Source organism: Lagenorhynchus albirostris, chromosome 3, assembly GCF_949774975.1.
Source record: "Lagenorhynchus albirostris chromosome 3, mLagAlb1.1, whole genome shotgun sequence".
NCBI lineage: Eukaryota > Metazoa > Chordata > Mammalia > Artiodactyla > Delphinidae > Lagenorhynchus > Lagenorhynchus albirostris.
Window position 1 is genome coordinate 162,699,884 of NC_083097.1, and position 10,511 is coordinate 162,710,394.

Genomic DNA, 10,511 nt, shown 5'->3' on the forward strand with positions numbered 1-10,511 from the left:
TTTTTAAAAAAAGCGTTAACCCAAACAGGCTGAACAGAACGGGTCCCTGGGCCAGCTTGGCCCTTTTGCAATGGAGGGAGGGGATGGTAGGAAAGTGAGGTAACAGTTTCTGTCCAGAGAAAGTGCAGAGCCAGGAGCTTTGGGCCTTCTTGGCAAGGGGAGGGCTGCAGCCAAAAGTATGTCTCGGCTCAGGGGAGCAGTCTCTCTGAACCCAACCTGTCAGCCCTGGAAAGAAATTGCAGGCAGGTCAGAGGCCAGCCTGTGAACTGTTGAAGGGAATGCAGAGTTCTGACACGTGGAAGAGAAATGACAACCGCTCAGCTCAGCCTGACGCCGCAGAGGGCTGCTATACCCCCACCACAGTACTTGCGGGGTGGGGGGATGTTCTCTGTGAGCCGGGGGGCAGACGGGGGCTCACCCCAGCTCTTCGGCAGCTCACAGAGGAGCAGAAACAGAGCGCCATTGGGTGACATTTGGACCTATGCGCCCCGTAGGTGGGGCTGGGGGTGGGGGAGGGAACCACCCACTGTGAGCCAGAGGCCAGGGGCCAGGGGCTGGGCTTCCAGGCTCTGCGTCTCCACTGGCTTCAAAAAACTGAATGAATGAAGAGAGAAAGCAAGAAAGCTAAGGGCTCCAGAAGCTGTTGGGACCTGGCTGGTGGGCCAAAGGGCGGCCCCCACAAGATATGTCCACCTAGAACCTGGGACCGTGAGCTTATCTGAACACAGTGCCTTTGCAGATATACTTAAGGTTCTTTTTTTTTTTTTTTTTTGCGGTACGCGGGCCTCTCACTGTTGTGGCCTCTCCCGTTGCGGAGCACAGGCTCCGGACACGCAGGCTCAGCGGCCGTGGCTCACAGGCCCAGCCGCTCCGCGGCACGTGGGATCTTCCCGGACCGGGGCACGAACCCGTGTCCCCTGCACCGGCAGGCGGACTCCCAACCACTGCGCCACCAGGGAAGCCCTAATTAAGGCTCTTTTGATGAGACGATCCTGGTTAGGGGAAGTCCCCAGTCCAATGACAAGTATCCTTAGAAGAGAAGGGGCAAAGACAGAGGAGAAGGCCACGTGAAGACAGGGGCAGAGATTGGAGTGATACAGCCACAAGTCAAGAAGCACCAGAAGCTGGAAGAAGCAAGGAAGGATCTTCCCTTAGAACCTGTGGAGGGAGCACCACCTGGCTGACATCTTGATTTCAACTTTGGTCTTCAGAACAGTGAGAGAATAAATTCCTTAGTTTAAGCCACCCCGTTTATGGTCTTTTGTTACAGCAGCCCTAGGGGACTAATACAGGCCCTGATATTCAATTCTCTGAACATTTACGAAGCCCCTGGAAGGCGTTGTGGTACAGTGGGGAAGGCAAACATTTGAATAGATCACTCCTATATATATATATATATATATATTTTTTTTTTTTTTTGGCCATGTGGTGAGGCTTGCGGGATCTTAGTTCCCCGACCAGGGATTGAACCCAGGCCATGGCAGTGAAAGTGCTGAGTCTTAACCACTGGACCACCAGGGAATTCCTGGGATCACTGTTAATGGAGGAGCGCATGGAGGGATGGACATCCCATGGGGTGGAGGACTGCCTGGGAACTCTGCAGCAGAGGTGACAACAGAGAGCTGGTGACAACACACGCCTATAGAGGACAGCAGGTAATATAAACATGCTGAGCAGCCAGGTCAAGAAGACAACTGCATCAGCAGTAGCACAGGTGACCTTCAGTTCAGTGATGGGGGGCAATAAGGAGTGGTGAGGACTGTGGCAAAGAATAATAATAATTGCTAACATTTATCAGCACTTGCTAAGCCCTCTCCTTACACAGTACTAACTCATTTACCCTTGCATCAACTCTAGAGGCAGGTATTATCCCCATTTACCAGGTGGGTTAACTGAGGCATAGAGGCTGTATCACAGTCAGGGCCCTAGGCAGGAAACAAAGGGCGCATTCAAATTGGGTAATTTGATCAGAGTTCAACGAAGGGACGAATTTATAAAGCATGGACAGATGTAGGGAACCACAAGGAATAATGCCACACCTTGGGCTAGTAGAGGGGGGAGGGTTAGCACACTTAGGTCCGAGAGGCAAGGGGAGGGAGCAGTTGCCATAAGCCGGAAACACCACAGGCTGCGTGGATGGGGAAAACCCGTGACCTCGAGCGACAGGGACACAGGTGGTCCACAGAGGCCACAGGGTGAGGGACCAAACTGAGGGACAGATATGTCTCTCACTTCCCCCCACCACCACCACAGGGGTCCTCATGGGCTGAATCCAACCTGAGCCAGAGGACCCAGAAGCCTGTTGGGGTCCACACAGCCCAGCCTCCCAGGAAACCAAGCTAGGTGGAGAAGCCAGGAGAACTGCTTCAGGTGGGCAGGCAGAAGATTCCAGAACAGGAAGGTTGAGTGGTTCCGTCTGGGTCCAGAGTCCCCTTAGCTACTCACTGCATGAGAGCTGGCAAAGCTGTGCTGTCTCCTCGGTGTGGGGCTGCCCTTACTGAGCGCTGCCCCTTGCGCTGGGCGTGTGCCCTCGGCTTCACAGAGGCCGCGTCTTTTGATGGAAAGCCAGGAACACAGATTTTTATGCAACAATCGCCTGATATTTAAAAGGTGGCGACTCATTACAATTTTTAAGAACCTTGCATGGGCCAAGCAAATCACATCCGTGGGCTGGATTGGGCTCTGGGTGTCAAACTCCCAGTTTCAAAAGGTGGACGCAGACAGGGCAAGGTATCCAGGTGCGGAAGTGTTCAGAGGTAGCCACGCAAAGCATCATGGGTGAGATAGGGACCACGGATCATCCAGCGGAATTGACTAGAAAGTGCCTGGGTCCCGGGCGGCTGCGGGGTGTTAGGATGAAACTGAACAGGTGTTTTGGGTCTAGGTTGGGAGGGGCCATCAGAGCCACGCTAACTGGTTTCAACTTTGAAGGAGAGAAGCCACTGATGGCTTTAAACGGCCAAATGACTCAGTCATGCTCGCATCACCCCCCCACCCCAACGCTGGCTGTGCGTCAGGCTTTCTTTGGGGGTGGAAGTACCGTGGATCCGTAAATGAGTGAAAGAAATGAAAGAGCGCCCTCCTTTGCGTGTGCTCACAGCTTGGCGGGGAGGGCAGACGCATAAATGATAACGTCAGAACATGATGCGCGGGGTAATGGTGGGTTAGCCCATGTCTGCGTATATTTGACCAGCTGCTGTGCGTTCCGCCATGGGGGTGAAGGGACAGGACATGGTACTGCTTTCGAGGAAAGAGGCAATGGATGAGGGAGGAAATAAAAGGAGAGGAAAATCCCTTGGGGGATTGGGGGAAGGGGCTCAGATCAAGGGGCCACCGACCCATGTGGCACCACAGGAAGTGGGCAGAAGGACAGGGCATCCTGGCTGGGTCCCAAGCCCCCCCTTGGCCCCTGGGGGCCAGCAGCCTGGCCCGCCTACTCCCAGAGTCGCCCGCATCGCACCAAGAACATACCCAGGGCTGACATGGATTCCTGACTCGGAGCCCGAGCAGGGGGAGAGAGGGGACGAAAAGCACCCATCTGTTCTCCCTCTGATGTAACGCGATTCTTCACCCAGTGCTTAAACCCGGCGCTTCTCCTCCCATTTCCTCTAGGCAGCCAGCCGCGGTGATGCGATATAAATCGCTGCAAATGGGTTTTCCCAGGCGGTCGCCGTGTTGTTTTAATAATGGTTCATTTTCTGCCCGGGGGAGGAAAATAGTCCGTCGAGAAATTGGGGTCTGGGTGATAATTTTGTGTGTGTGTGTGTATGTGCGCCTCGTGTCCCCCTCACGCCAGAGAAGATTCCAGAACATCCACTGAGATACCAAGTCACCTCTTGGGTTGGGTGATACCCAGAGCATCCCCCTCACCTGAACAAAGGAATTCCTCCAGCAACCTGGGCCCATTTACTGAGCACCTGCTGTGTGTGTGCCATCCCTGAGCTAGGTGTAAGGGACACGGTGGTCTCCCAGGCCTGGCCTCCCCAGGCCCACATTCTAGAATGGGGGGAGAGATTGACATTTAAAAATAATTGTGCAAAACTATGGGACTTCCCTGGTGATGCAGTGGTTAAGAATCTGCCTGCCAATGCAGGGGACATGGGTTCTGAGCCCTGGTCCAGGAAGATCCCACATGCCGTGGAGCAACTAAGCCCGTGCGCCACTACTTAGACCATGCGCCGCGACTGAGCCCAAGTGCTGCAACTACTGAAGCCTGCGTGCCTAGAGCCTGTGCTCTGCAACAAGAGAAGCTACCGCAATGAGAAGCCACTGCAAAGAGAAGCCCGTGCACTGCAATGAAGACCTAATGCAACCAAAAATAAATAAATAAATAATAAAAAAGCAATAATTGTACAAAACTATGTAATTACAATCATGGAAACTGTTCAGGAGAGAGTGAGTGTTGTGATGGAAATCGATAACGGGATTTTTGGCATAACTAAGGCCCCCACCCACTGAGGAAGAGACCCTTAAGCTGAAACTTGGAGGACAGATGAACAGTTGCAGGCGTGAAGGCCATCCAGGTTGGGGGAACTTCCTGGGTAAACATCTTTTTTTTTTTTTTTGGCCCTGCCACGCAGCATGTGGGATCTTAGTTCCCTGACCAGGGATCAAAACTGTGCCCCCTGCAGTGCTGCAGTGGAAGCGCAGAGTCTTAACCACTGGGCCACCAGGAATGTCCCTTGGGCAAACATCTTTTTTTTTTTTTTTTGGCTGCGTTGGGTCTTCATTACTGCGTGCAGGCTTTCTCTAGTTGCGGCACCCAGGCTTCTCTTTGTGGTGGCTTCTCTTGTTGTGGAGCATGGGCTCTAGGCACGTGGGCTTCAGTAGTTGCAGCATGCAGGCTCAGTAGTTGTGGCTTGCGGGCTCTAGAGCACAGTAGTTGTGGTGCACGGGCTTAGTTGCTCTGAGGCATGTGGGATCTTCCCGGACCAGGGATTGAACCCGTGTGTCCTCCCCTGGGCAAACGTCTTGAGGCTTGAAAGAACATGGTGCAGGCTCAGACCTAGGAGAAAAGTCATGGGGTCCAGTGAGGTGAGGGCTAGGTAGGTGCCGAGGAATGGCGTGTATCAGTGGCCAGAGACTGGGGAGCTTTCACCCTGTTTCTGGACAGAGAGGTTTTCTCCTGTACTGAGATGTAGCCATGACTGTCCTGTGCATAGTCAACCTTTAGTCTCAAGGCCAGTGACGGTCCTTGTTTTGCTGATTTAGAAACAGCAGCTGTGGGAGGCCCTCCCCATCCCCAACCCTGTTCCTTTCCTTCCTGTAGTGGGTTGAATGGTGACCCTCCCCCAAAAGATATGTCCACATTCCCACTGCAGAACCTGCAGATGTGAACTTATTTGGAAAGAGGGTCATTGCAGTTATCATTAAATTAAGAATCTTAAAATGAGATCATCCTGGGTTAGGATGAGCTCTAATCCTTAGAAGAGAAGAGAAAGGGAGACACAACCATAGGGGAAAAGGCCATGTGAAGTTGGAGGCAGAGGTTGGAGTGATACAGTCACACACCGAGGGACACCCGGAGCCATCAGAAGCTGGTCGGGGCAAAGAATAGATTTTCCCCTAGGGACTCCAGAGGGTTGCCTTGATTTGGGCCTGATGACACTGATTTTGGGTTTCTGGCCGCCAGAACTGTGAGGGAATACATTTCTGCGGGGTTTCTGGGTTTGTTTTGCTTTGGTTTTGTTTTCTGTTGCATTTAAGCCACCCAGATCTGGCCATCTGTTACAGCAGCCACAGGAAACGAATACATTCTCGGCCCCCAGCAAAGCATTCCACGAGCTGTCTCTCCTCCCCGGCTCTAGATCCTCTTCTCTGATCCCCTCTCCATCCCACTCCAGTTGGGCTTTTGTCCCTGCCCAGCCAGGGAAAGGGCTCCATCCTGCCAACTTCAAGGACCCCTGCTCAGCCTCCAGGACGGTATGCTTCTCGAGCTCCCCTTCCACCTCCCCGACTGCCCCTGACCAGTCTCTTCTGCTGATTCCTCCTCATCCCCTGTCCTTAATATTGGACAGAGAGCCATGAGTTTGCCCTCTTCTTTCCTGTGTCTACAATCAGCTCCCTGGTGATCTTGAACAGTTTTGAGGACTTAAATGCCACTTATATCTGACAATGTTATCTTCCAATGACAGCTCCAGCTTGGGCCTCTCCACTGCCTTCAGCTGCCCCCCTGGGTGTCTCCCCTTGGAAACCCGGTGGGTATGCCCAAGTATCACGTCTGAAACAGAACTCTTGACCCCTCCACTCACCCCAGACCTGCACCTCTCCTGTCTTCCCCAGCTCAGTTAATGGCAGCACCACTGTTCTCCATTGGTCTAATGGGTGGAATAATGCCCCCCCCATTTCATGTTCACCTGGAACCTCAGAATGTGACCTTGTTCTTTGCAGATGTCATCAACCAAGGATCTTGAGATGATAGATATTGGATCTAGGCTGGGCTCTAAATCCAACGATAGGTGTTCTTCTAAGAGGAGGAGAGGACACACGGAGAAGAAGATGGAGGCAGAGATTGGAGCGATGCAGCTACAAGCCGACGAAAGCCAAGGATGGCTCACAGCCACCAGAAGCCAGGAGAGAGGCAAGGAAGGATTCTCCCCTGCAGCCTTCAGAGGGAGCACGGCCCTGCCCACACCTTGATGTTGGACTTCCGGCCTCCAGAACTGTGAGACAATATACTTCTGTTGTCTTAAGCCACCACGTGTGTGGTAATTTATTACAGGAGCCCTAGGAAATGAACGCAGTTGTGTTCTCCAGAATGAGCTCTGAGACACCTTGATTCGAACGCAAGTGATTTACCTGGAAGGCAACTGCAGGAAGCACCGGCAGGGGAGAGGGGAGGGGAGACCAAGGAGGGAGGGCACCCAGCAAAGAGTGTATCCATTTGCAGATTATACTGGGACACTTAGGGCTTAATTCCCCCCCGCATCCCGAGACCTGTGGGGCACACACCTCAGAGTCATCTCATGTGAAGGATGAGGGAGCTGGGTTATGTCCATTGAATGGATCTTCCAGAATGTCTGGTTACCCCCAGGCAGGTCTGAGCTGCCTCTGCAGCCAGAGAGAGCTGTCAGGCAAAGGGTTGCAGGTGCCGGCGATATGGCGCCATTGGCCTGATGTGCATAGTACGGGCTCTAAATGGCTCCCGTCAATCTCCACCCTTGTGTGGTTCCTTCTCCTTGGGTATGCGTGGGACTCTATGACTTGTTTCTAACCAACAGGATGTGGCTAAGGTGGGAATTCCCTGGTGATCCAGTGGTTAAGACTTTGCCTTCCAATGCAGGGGCACGGGTTCCATCCCTGGTCGGGGAGCTAAGATCCCACGTGCCTCAGAGCCAAAAAACCAAAACTTAAAACAGAAGCAATATTGTAACAAATTCAATAAAGACTTTAAAAATGGGCCACATCAAAAAAAAAAAAATCTTCAAGAAGGAAAAACAAAAAGAATGTGGCAAAGCTTGTGGGATATCCCTTCCAAGATTAGGTTACAAAATGTCGGTGACTTCCATTTTAGGTATCTTCTCACTCTCCCTCTCTTGCCAGCTCTGAGCAAAGCCATCTCCATGTTGTGACCTGCCCTATGGAGAGGCCCACATGGCAAAGAGCTAAAGGAGGCCGCCTCTGACCAATAGCCAGTGAGGGATTGAATCCTGCCAACAGCGAGTGAGCTTGGAAGTGGATCCTCCCCCTTCAATCCTTCAGACAAGACCATAGCCCCGGCCGCCATCTTGGTTGCAGCTCTGTGAGAGCTGTGGGACCCCTGTGGGACCTCTGTGAACCAGAGGGACCCAGCTAAGCCACACCTGGATTCCTGAGTCACAGAAACTGTGAAATAATAAGTGCACGTTGTTTTAGGCCACTAGGTTTGGGGATAATTTGTTACATTGTGATGCTGCATGCCAGAGGGACATGAGGGAAGGCACATGAACACTGACTGGTAAACCATCTACTTGATTGCTCTAGACTTCTCCCTTACTCTCACCTCTTACATCCAGTCCATTAGCAAACTCTGTCAACTCCAACTCCAAAATCTATCTTGAATCCATAGACCTTTCTCCACCTGTACTGCCACCAGCTCATGCCAAGCTATCCTTGTCTCTCACTTTCATCAAAGCCTCTCCTCCCCACCAGTCTCCATCCAGCTGATTTGCTACAGCCAGAGAGGCTTTTGTATTATAAATCAGATCCTGGAACACAGTGGGTGCTCAGTAATGATGGAGTTAAGTTCGGTGTCTAGTCAGGCTATCTGGGTCTCTCATATCCCCCCAATCAGCCCTTTTCCCTTCCTGTACCTACATAAGGAAGGGAATGATATAAGGGGAGAGTTCTTAGTCCACCAGTGCTGAACTTCTGGCCCTGGGGGCAGCTTGCTGGCCTCACATCTTCCTCCATGCACACGCTCAGCTAATGCTGTCCACCCATGCATGGGACCAATACTCATTAAGCACTTACTGTGCATCTGACTTCTGAGTATCTGATAGGCATGATCTCATTTAATCCTTGAAATGAGCCAGAGACATCCTGAGAAAGAACAAAGCCAGAGGTATCACATGTCCTGATTTCAAATTATATTACAAAGCAACAGGAATCAAAACAGTATGGTCCTGGCATTAAAAAAAGACACGTAGACCAATGGAACAGAATTGAGAGCCCAGAAATAAACCCATGCATATGTGGTCAACTACTATTTGGTAAGGGAGCCAAGAAGAGTCAGTGCAGAAAAGACAGTCTCTTCAATAAATTGTGCTGGGAAAATAGGATATTCCCATGCAAAAGAATGAAACTAGACCCTTCTCTTACATCACTGGTAAAAATGAACTCAAAATGGATTAAAGACTTAATCCTTCATATACACACTACTGCATATAAAATAGGTAACTAATAAGGGCCTACTATATAGCATAGAGAACTCTACTTAATACTCTATAATGACCTATATGGGAAAAGAATCTAAAAAAGAGTAGATATATGTATAACTCATTCACTTTGCTGTACAGCGGAAATTAACACAACACTGTAAAGCAACTATACGCCAATAAAAATTGTCAAAAAAGACTTAATCCTTGAAATGGCCCTACCAAGTAGGACTGCCATTGTTCCTCATTTTACAGTTAGAGAAACTAAGGCACAGAGCAACCAAGCCATTTACCTACAGGTGACTCAGCCAGTCCCAGGCAGGACTGGGATTTGGACCCAGGCATTTTCAACACAAGCACTGGGGTCTTCATTGAGACCCATGTGTGAATTCTCTTGCTTACAACCAGAGGGGCATTTCTGAGTGCCCAGGCACCTAAGTGGGTTTACACCCCTTGGTTTTTTTTTTTTTTTTTCTTTCTTTCTTTTTTGTCCGCACTGTACAGCATGCAGGATCTTAGTTCCCCCACCAGGGATTGAACCACTGCATTGGGAGCGCCTGCCCCCTGTATTGGGAGCATGGAGTCTTAGCCACTGGACCGCTAGGGAAGTTCTACACCCCTTGGTTTTGTCCAGGAGATGGTTCTGTCATGCTGGGCTGCATTGATGAAAGGGCCATTTCTTGCCCTCAGGGAGGTTCCTGGCTTGCTGGGGAGACAAAGGCATCCATAATCTTAAATCCACAGGAATGACAGCAACCACCCAAACCTGCACTGAGGGCACCCTGGGATGTGTTAATTCTGCCTGGGGAGATTCTGGAAGGCTGGAAGGACTTTGCAGCATGTGGAGGGATGCCATGCCCATGGGCGGAGGACCCTTGTTATCCATCTTTGTGCCCTGAGCCTGCAGAGAGTGCTAAACATACCCAGGAGTGGGCAATTTGCTCCAAGTCACGGAGCTGAAAGCCTGAGTGGGCCTCCTGCATGGTATCCTGCTGTGTTCGACTCTTGCATTCATTTCCTAGGGCTGCCATCACACAGTACCACAAACTGGGGCTTTAAAGTAATGGAAATGTATTGTCTCACAGTTCTGGAGACCAGAAGTCTGAAATCAAGGTGTCGGCAGAGCTCCACTCCCTCTGAAGTTTCTAGGGGAGGATCCTTCCCTGCCTCTGCCAGCTTCTGGTGGTTGCTAGCCATCCTTGGTGTTCCCTGGCTTGTAGACGCATCACTACAGTCCGTCTCCATCACTATGTGGCGTTCTCCTGTCGTGTATCTGTATCTCTTTTCTTAGAATAACTTATTTATTTATTGGCCGCACCGCGTGTCTTGTGGGATTTTAGTTCCCCAGCCAGGGATAGAACCCGGGCCCTTGGTGGTGAGAGCACGGAGTCCTAACCACTGGACTGCCAGGAATTCCCTAAATTTATAATCCAGTCATATTGGGTTAAGGTCCCACCCTACAGTATGATGTCATCTTAACTAAATACATCAGTAACAACCCTCTTTCCAAATAAAGTCACATTCTGAGGTACTGGTGGTTAGGACCTCAACATATCTTTTTTGAGGGGACACAATTCACCTTGTAACACTCTCCCTCCCTTATAGACTGTCTCTTGTCACCTCTCCCTGGACTGTACAGGGGCCCAGTTAAATGCA